The following is a 9,327-nucleotide window of genomic DNA, read 5'->3' on the forward strand; positions in this document are numbered from 1 at the left end:
CGGGGGCCGGGGGCCGGAACCGGCCTCAGCTGGGGCCCGGCCAGCCCCCTCCCCCGCCCTCGCCGCGGTCTCCGAGGGAACGCGCAGCCAATCCCCGCCGCGCGCTGCGGGCTCGCCCCGGCCGGGGCTGCGGCGCGCCAGTCTGCGGCGGGGCTTTTCCCCTCTCTCCCGCGTCCTTTCTCTCTTTCTCCCTTTCCCCTTTCCCGTCTCCACCACGAGTTTTTAAACTTGGATGAACTCACCCAGCGAACTTTCTTAAAGGGACCGCGCGCACCGCGCCGTCCCAGCCCGCCGGAGGTGGGACTGGGTGCCAAGCGCCCCACGCTCCCTCGCCCCCTCGTCGTCTTCACCCCGGCGGCCCCACGCGAGGGGGCGCCCGAGGCGGGACTCCAGGGTCGTCCGCTTCAGGAAGGAGTCTCCGCTTTGAACTCTGACCTGGGGTTATGGGTGTCCGGCGCGCTTTCACCTCCCCCCAGCTCCCCCATCCAGCCAGCCAGCCCCCGTCCGCCCTCTCCTTCCTCCCTCCCAGCGTCGGACTTGTGGAGGGGCAGGTTTTGGGGCTCATCCAAGTCGGGGCTGATACCTGGGCTTCGGCCCGGGTTAGGCGCAGTCTGCTGCGTGACCTTGAGGAAATCACTTCCCCTCTCTGGCCTCAGGCTTCCAGCCCAGAGGGTGGGACTTAGATCTCAAACTCCCCTCCCGCCGGCAGTCACAGACTAGGACTCTGGGCTGGGAGACGAGTCTCGGGGATCCAAACAGTTATTAGCCGCTGGAGGCGGCGGGTGGGGGCCGGTACCTCGAAGGACCAAAAAGGTTTCATTCGTGCGCCCCACTCCCAGCTTTAGGGTCCTCGCCTCCCTCGGCTTAAATACCACCCAACACACACACACCCGTCACACACAAACCCACGCTTGCACATCTTTTCCCCCTCCTCTTCAGAGCTCGAGGCTTGGGCACGGGGGCGGTGACTTCCCCCTCCGCGGGTATCAAGGGCGCGGCCCCCGGTTGGGCTTTCCTTCAGACTTTTGGAAACCCGCGCCGACCGCAGCCGGCCCCTGACGCCACCTTGTGAAAACCCGAGCCCACACCGGGTCGCGCTTGAAGCGCAGCAACCTGGAGCCCCTCGGAGCTGCTCCAGGACTGGGCTCCTCCCCAGCGCCCCTGTCCCCACCTCGAGCTCCGGGGCATCCCGGCCAGAGGCTCGGTCGAGACTGGAAAAGGCTCTGCCTGGAGAGGAGGGAAGTCCTGCGGGACCCCGCCCAGAATCAGGCGTCTCCGGGAGTGATCCATCACCTTGCGCCTGGTGCCTGGTCAGACTTTCCCTGCCAAACCTCGCAGTGGCACCTGTATTTTAAGGCTGGAAGCGACACACCGCGTCGGTGGAGTGGGAAAAGCTACTTTTGCAGTCATGAACCAGTTAGGATCCCAGACCTGGGACAAGTGACTCAGCCCTTCAGAGCCTAGAGCCGGCAGTATCCTATGGGAGGATGGAGTATGGAAGTATGCAGTGTTTAATCTCCCCAACAAATTATAATCTTTCCTAACCTGCCATTTCACAGATGAGTATAAATTGAGGTCTATAGATACGCAATATCTTTCCCAATGATATTCATTTAGTAGGTAATTGAGCAACCACTGCCTGCTGTGGCTAGGTCAGGAGTACCCACCCTGGTTTCCCACCACCTCCACTGCCAACACATTGTTCAGGTCCTACTATGAGCAAAACTGGGGCTTCCCAGGTGAGGCTAGTGTCGAAGAATCCACCCGCCAATGCAGACTTTCTTCGATCCCTGGGTTGGAAAGATCCCCTGGAGGAGAAAATGATAACCCACTCCAGTATTCTTGCTTGGAAGATTTCATGGGCAGAGGAGTCTGGCTGGCTACTGTCCATGGGGCTGCAAAGAGTTGGACACAACCAAAAGGACTTAGCACATAGGCATGAGGGAAACTGCTTCCTATAGGAATCGGGCATTGCCAAGAGTGATGGAGCTTCACTTTACCCAGAGTTTTCTAGGTACATCCAGCCTCTGGCACCTCCAGACAGAACCAACCCATGAACCCCCAGGTATTCTGACCATCCTTCATAGGCTTGTCTGCAGTTTGGCCCTTTCCCCCAGCCTCTGTTCCTTTCCCTAGTGTAGATCTTCCCAGTAGGTATCTCTCCAACTTTGGCCCAGCAATGTCCTTCCTCCTTTACCATCCACCCCCTCCCGGCCCTCCCTCCATGTCAATCCAAGTCCTCCCTCCCGTTAAGATGTGGGGTCAGCCCTCCTTGTTCCAAGAAAGGGAGGCTGGCCCGTTTTCAAAACTCTGGCATCCTCTAGAAGTTAGTTTGAATTTTTCAAAGAGGAAAGATTTCTCAACTTGTCCTTCAGGTCTACCTTTTATAGACAAGGAAGCTGAAATCCAAAGAGATGACAAATAATGCAAGATCCACAGTTGACCCCCATCACCATATTTTTCCTAACATGAAGCTGATATTTATTGCTATTCTGATGATATAGCAATCCATGCTTATTGTTGAATAGCTGGAAGATTATAAAATAGTTTAGAGAATAATCTACCATGTAGAGAGCAAGGTTATTAATATTTCCTCCTAGTCTTTTTGTCTGTGCATATTTTAAAAAACAAAATTGCCGAACAATTTAAATACTCCTTTTTTTTTTCTTAAATCTATCATGAACATTTCTTTTTAAGTTCTTGAGTCATAAATTTTAATGATTGCTTAACCCCCATTAGATGTGCTGTAATTCAACTTATCTCTTGTTGTTAGGCATTTGCATTATTTTTTCTTTTTTGCCTTCATAAGAAACATCTTACATAAGGATGCTTAATGCCTCAGAAAACTTCCTATATGTGACCAGCCCTAAGCACTTTGAAGGCATCTATTGTCTTATTCCTCCCTGTCCTCCCCGGCCCTCCCACCACGCCACCCCCCACCCCCACCCCACTGCCACGCTGCACCATGGCTGCTTGTGGAATCTTACTTCCTCAACCAGGGATGGAACCCACACCCTCAGCAGTGAAAGTGCAGAGTCCTAACCACTGAACTGCCAAGGAATGTCCCTCTCTCTACCCTTCACTACCCCAGGAATGGGAGAGTATCTGACCCCAAAGGGAACTGGATATCATATAAATGCAAAGGTCCCACCCAGGACGGCACGACTACCCATCCATGCTGACCTGGGTTTGATGCATGTAGGGCTGGAGAGAGAAGAGTTCAGGGTGTAGAAATGGCAGATCACTTGGCAGGTAGAAACTTTCATCTGTCTCCCCCAACTGTAACCTAGTAACCCAACGTCTAGCTGCCTCTACAGGTTCTTCCCACCACCCCCAGTGCCAGGCTCCATGTCACCTCTGAGCTTCTCACATTTCTATTCCCTTTGCCTGGAACTACCTCCTTCCCAGACACCTACTCCCCTTCTAGAATGCTCTCAGAGTGCCTTCTCTATGTTCTCTTGAGCTGGGGAATGCCTTGTCTTGCAGTTCACCTACCAGATGGGAAAATCTGACTCTGAACTGTGTCCACAAACCTTGCTGGTGAATACAGCCTTAGCACTCTACCTCTGCAGCCCCCTAGCCTCCAGTAAAGAGCTTGGTGAGTGGTGGGCATTCGCAGGTGTTCAGTGAGCCATTCCTGGGGCTTCTGGGTTATCTGGTGCCTGTGGTCCTTTCTCTTTGATTTCCTGTACATACATTATCCTTTGATGTTTGTTCTTAGGGTAAGGGAAAGAGTCAAATGGTTTCACTCCTAAGAAATGCTGCCCTGGGACCCAGCATCCTAAGGGTGTGCCTGACTACCTCAGGGCAGGTCCGCTTTCTAACCCCAGTTCCACCACCGTCAAGAAAGTCTGAGCAACAAGAAGGCAGGTAGAGACAGTGACATTGAGGCCCAAAGGCTGGTGTATATCTGAGGTGTATTTTCTTGGCACAGGAGAGTTAAGCTGCACTTAAGTGCAAGAGGTTTCAGGCAGGCTGCTGGCATTTATAAAGTACCTACTCCTTCCTGCCCCAAGCAGGTAAATGCCTTCTCCTGAATAATTCTTGCTATCCTGGTAATAAATTAGAAAACAGGCTCAGGAGAACTAGGAGAACTTGCCTAGCTACTGCTGGATGGCATGGATGGTGGGGAAAGCATGAAATAGCCCTGTTGTGAGTTTATCTGCTGCTGCGACCCCATAGACAGCAGCCCACCAGGCTCCTCCGCCCATGGGATTTTCCAGGCAAGAGTACTGGAGTGAGGTGCCATTGCTTCCTCTGTTGTGAGCTTATCAGTTCATCTCTAAAATGGGGATACTAGTGCACAACTCCAGAGATGTGTTACATGAGAGTTCATGGTAGGCTCTTGGAGATTGTAATCATTGCCTGTGGCCCTACTTCTAGTTCGAAGGTCAAGGTCAGAGTGGTAACAGGTCAAGATTAGAGATTGGGTCATTTTAGCCCAAAGTTCCTGAGCTGTCTCCTCTCCTCTTGCCCTCCTTACTCCAGGCCACATATTTACAAAATTCCCAGGTTCAAATCCAAAGCAAACAGCATTTCCAAAACAGCTGTGCCAGACTCAAATCTGGGTTTGAGTCCAGGTGACTGTGGCAACCTGTGTGACCACGGGCAGGTAGTTTAATCTCTCTCAGGGTTTGTTTTCTCATAAAACTAGAGATGCCTTTCAGGTTCTCATAAATTACCCAGGTTTTTGTATGTATTTACTGAGATCCTGGCTCTCAGAATTCTTAGATGTCCTCAAAGCTCTAGGGCAGTGACTTTCCTGGTGGTCCAGTGGCTAAGATTCCGTGCTCTCAAAGCAGGGGGCCTGGGTTCAATGCCTGCCCAGAGAACTAGATCCCATATGTAGCAACCAAGAGTTTGCATGCCACAACTAAAGATCCTGCATGCCACAAATAAGACCTGGCACAGCCAAATAAATATAAATACATAAATATTTTTAAAAAGAAGACCTAGGGCCACAGAAGGGTTGATTATAAAATCAGCAAAGGAATAGAACCATGAACTTCACTTCAGTCTTCCCAAAAGGCAGTATCTCCCCATCAATGCCCCTTCCCCAAAGATATTATTTCCTCTGTCTCCACATGGCTGAAAATTAGGGGATGACCCTCTGGTCAGAGATGGTGTCTTTTCACTTCTTTGAATCCTCTGTGCCTGGCTCAAGTTCAGTAAATAATATTGAATGAATGAAAGGCTTGGGTTTCCATGGGAAGAGCTCTGAGAGAAGTATTTTTATACTCACATGTCAATGACTGCATTTCCCCTCTCCCAATGTGGGAGAAAGAATGGGATACCAGAAACCTGAAATGGAAGCAGAAGATTTAAAACCAATGATCAGAAACCCAAAAAAGGGTGTCTGGCAAGCCAGAGGTTTCTGGCCTGGACTCTGGGGCCTTCCAACTTACACCTCCCTCTCAGCATTCAAAACACCTGCCCCACTGCCACTTCCTACTCCACCACTGGGCCAGTGGCCTTTGCAGATGGGGAAATTGAAGTTCAGCACCTGAAATCAACTCACTTGAGGTCACAGACAAAGTCCTGAGTTCATTTCACATGTTTTATTGAATTTTAAACAGGTGGCTTGAAAATTTTCTAAGAAAAAATAAAACTAATCAAAGATCTTTTTGAACTGAGTCCTCAAATGATCTTTTATTCCCCAGAAGGTCTATGTGGTTGTTTTTTTTGTTTGTTTGGTTGGTTTTTTTAATGAATTTTAAGTTCTGGCAACGATTAAATGGTACTAGCTAAACTTTTACTGGTTTTGAGTCCTTCCCAGAGAGCCAAAGGTCATCGAGAATGGCTCTCTGGTCTGTTTCCCTGCTTGAGATGTTGGCCTCCCAGAGCCTGGGAGAGGATACAGCCCCTCAGACCAGAGATACTGCACAATTGCCAGGCATGCGCGGTAAGCTGGCCCCACTGGGCAGAGTTTCCAAGAAAGATCCAGGGGCTGAAAGTAGGAATGGTTGCACTTAACCAGGGTCCAGTGGGGCAAATGGCAATGTTTTGGTGATCAGGGCTCTGTATGGAGTGAGGTAGAGCAGGACAACGAGAGAAGATGGCCTGATTGTACCCTCACCACTGAAGGTGGCAGCCAGGCTCCTGTGGTCTCCATCTTGGCAGTGTCCTTTGCCTTCCAAAAAGCTAATTGCTCTGAAGGCATGGTGCAGGTGTGGTCACTCTGTTTAAGGCCTTAGGGGTTTAAGAAGGCAGCTTGAGGTGAGGGCAAGGCCTAACCCACAAGAGTGCTTCCTCCGAGGTGGGCATTAGGGCACGTAGATCACAGACTCGGTGTTAGAAGGGGCCCTAGAGGTCAGTCCAAGCCAGTGGACCTCACACTTGGCTGCAGACCAGAATCACCTTTTGAAAAAGACAGATTCCTAGGGCCCATCTGAAAACAACTACATCCACATCTCTGGAGGCATACCTTGGGACTCTCCTTGGACCCCAACAGCTAGAACCCCAGTACCAGAATCCAACCCCCTGCATCAGACACAGAAGCCAATCCAGCTTCTGCCTGAATTTGGGGGGAGGCAACTCCACACCTACCCACAGCTGCTCATTCCACTGCCGCAACTCCAGCTCTACTTGTAGCTGTATTTGTATCAGATAATGATTAGTGATAATTAACATTTGTTCAATACTTGGCCAATGACCTCTTAGCACAGAGGCTAAGTTTCTATATTCTAGGCTGAGACAGGCCTGGATTTAAACCTGCTTCACCTTGTTTTTGTAAATTTGGGTAAAATGACTAAGGACTCTGAGCCTCAATTTCCTCATCTGTGAAATGGAGATACCTTTTGTGGAATTGCACAACAGTGTTTAACACAGTGCTTAGCATATGTCCTGTCAGTTAAACATTTAAATTGTTGGGGGCTTCTCTGGTGGCTCAGTGGTGAAGAATCAGCCTGCCAGTGCAGCAGACAGAGGTTCGATCCCTGGTCTGGGAAGATTCCACATGCTGCAGCTGCTGAAGCCCACTCGGTCTAGAACCTGTGCTCCACAAAAAGAGAAGCCACTGCAATGAGCAGCCCGAGCCCCACAGCTAGAATGTGGCTCCTGCTTGCCGCAACTAGAGATAAAGCCCGAGGAGCAACAAAGACCCAGCACAGCCATAAATAAATAAAGTCTAAGTTGTTGGAATTCCCTGGTGGTCCAGTGGTTAGGACTCCATGCTACCAGTTCAAGGGGTCCAGGTTTGATCCCTGGTGAGGGAACTAAGATCCCACATGCCACGTGGTATGACCAAAAAAAAAAGTTTAAGTTGTTCTTCCGTTTAAACCCAAATCAGTCCCCCCTGTGTCTCCATCCAGCTCCTCATAGCATTTGGCCCTGGGCTCCAAAGCTCCATAGAGCAAGCCACGCTCCCTGCCCTGTCCTTACAAACAGCAAGCCCCTTTCCCAGCATCTGATCTAGCCCCTTTTCTGGACTGTGTGGCTTTAGGGGTGGTGAAATATTATGGAACAAGGGCTCTCCTGAGCAAGTCCAGGCCTCTAGGAGTACCTTGAGCATGTGGGGAACCAGAGAAATTTATGTGAAAAAGACTGCAGAGAACACACCCTACTAGTATAAAGCTGCCAACCTAGGCTGCCAACCATGTGCCAGGCACAGGGCTGAGCATAATACACTCCTGAGTTCATTCACCTCTCATAGCTGGCTGAGGAGATGACTTCTTTATTTTACCTTTGAGATGCAGAGAGATTAACTAACCTGTACAACAATGGACAGCTGTAACTGACAGGACTGAGGTTTGGACCCAGGACTCCCTATATTCAACTCCTAGAACTAGAATGGAACAAAGGAATTGAACCTGAATTGAGGGCCAAGTCCAAAATGCAGTGTTCTTCCAGGAGTTATCTAGATGGATATTTGCTAATTTCTTATCTAACCGTAAACTCTGACATTTATTGTATACTTTTTTACTTTTCCATGAATGTCCACCTTCATTTTTTTTTTCTTTTTCTTGGGAAGAGGTGATATTTACACATGATGTTCCTAGTTTAAAATTCACAAGGTACAAAATAATTTTTTATACTCAAAATAACTCCTTTTTTTATTAGAGTATAGTTGATTTGCAATGTTGTGTTAGTTTCTGATGTACAGCAGTGAGTCAGTTATACATATCATATACCACTCTCCTATTTTTTTTTTTTTTTTTTTTGACCATGCTGAATGGCATGCAAGATCTTAGTTTCCTGAATAGGGATCAAACCTGTGCCCCTTGCAGTGGAAGCACCAAGTCCTTACCAGTGAACCACCAGGAAGATCCCCTAGCCACTCTTCAGATTCTATTCCCAGATAGGTCATTACAGAGTATTGAATAGAATTCCCTGTGCTATTCAGCATGTTCTTATTAATTATCTATTCTATATATAGGCTCCCCCAGTGGCTCAGCAGTCAAGAATCTGCCTGCAATGCAAGAGACAGGAGTTCGATCCCTGAGTTGGGAAGATCCCCTGGAGCAGGAAGTGGCAACCCACTCCAGTGTTCTTGCCTGGGAAATCCCATGGACAGAGGAGCCTGGTGGGCTACAGTCCATGGGGTAGCAAAAGAATCAGATATGGCTTAGTGACCAAACAACAACTATATATAGTAGTATGTGTATGTCAATCCCAACCTACCAATTTATCCCTCCCTCCAGTGCAAAAGAACAATGAAAACAATTTGCAGTTCTTAAAAAAGTTAAGCATGGGACTTCCCTGGTGGTCCAGTGGTTAAGAATCCACCTGACAATGAGGGGATACAAGTTCAAGAAAACTTGTGCAGCAACAAAGACCCAGGGCAGCCAAAAAGAAATAAAAATTAAATAAATAAAATGTAAAGATTTTTTTAAAAATTAAGCATGGAACTACCATATGACCCAGCAATTCCACACCCAAAAAGAGCTGAAAACAAGAATTCACACAAAAACTTATATATGACTGTTCATAACAGCACTATTCGCATGAGCCAAAAATGGGAACCTGAATGTCCATCCACAGATGAGTGGATAAATAAAAAGTGCTACATCCACACGATGGAATATAAAAATCCACAGACATGGATAAACGGCAAAAAACACACAAAGTGAAAAAAGCCAGACATAAACGCTCACGTATTATTTGATTCCCATCTTTATGAAATACCCAGAATAGGCAAAGGCTTGGAGACAGAAAGCAGGCTTGTGGTTACCAGGAAAGGAGATGGAAAGTGACTGCTACTGGGTACAGGGTTTTTTTTCTGGGGTGATGAAAATGTTGTGGAACTAGATCCAGGTGATGGTTGAACAACAGTGGGAATATACTGAATTGTGTACTTGTAAATGCTTAAAATGATTCATGTTATGTGAA

Source organism: Oryx dammah, unplaced genomic scaffold (genome assembly GCF_014754425.2).
Source record: "Oryx dammah isolate SB20612 unplaced genomic scaffold, SCBI_Odam_1.1 HiC_scaffold_26, whole genome shotgun sequence".
Lineage (NCBI taxonomy): Eukaryota > Metazoa > Chordata > Mammalia > Artiodactyla > Bovidae > Oryx > Oryx dammah.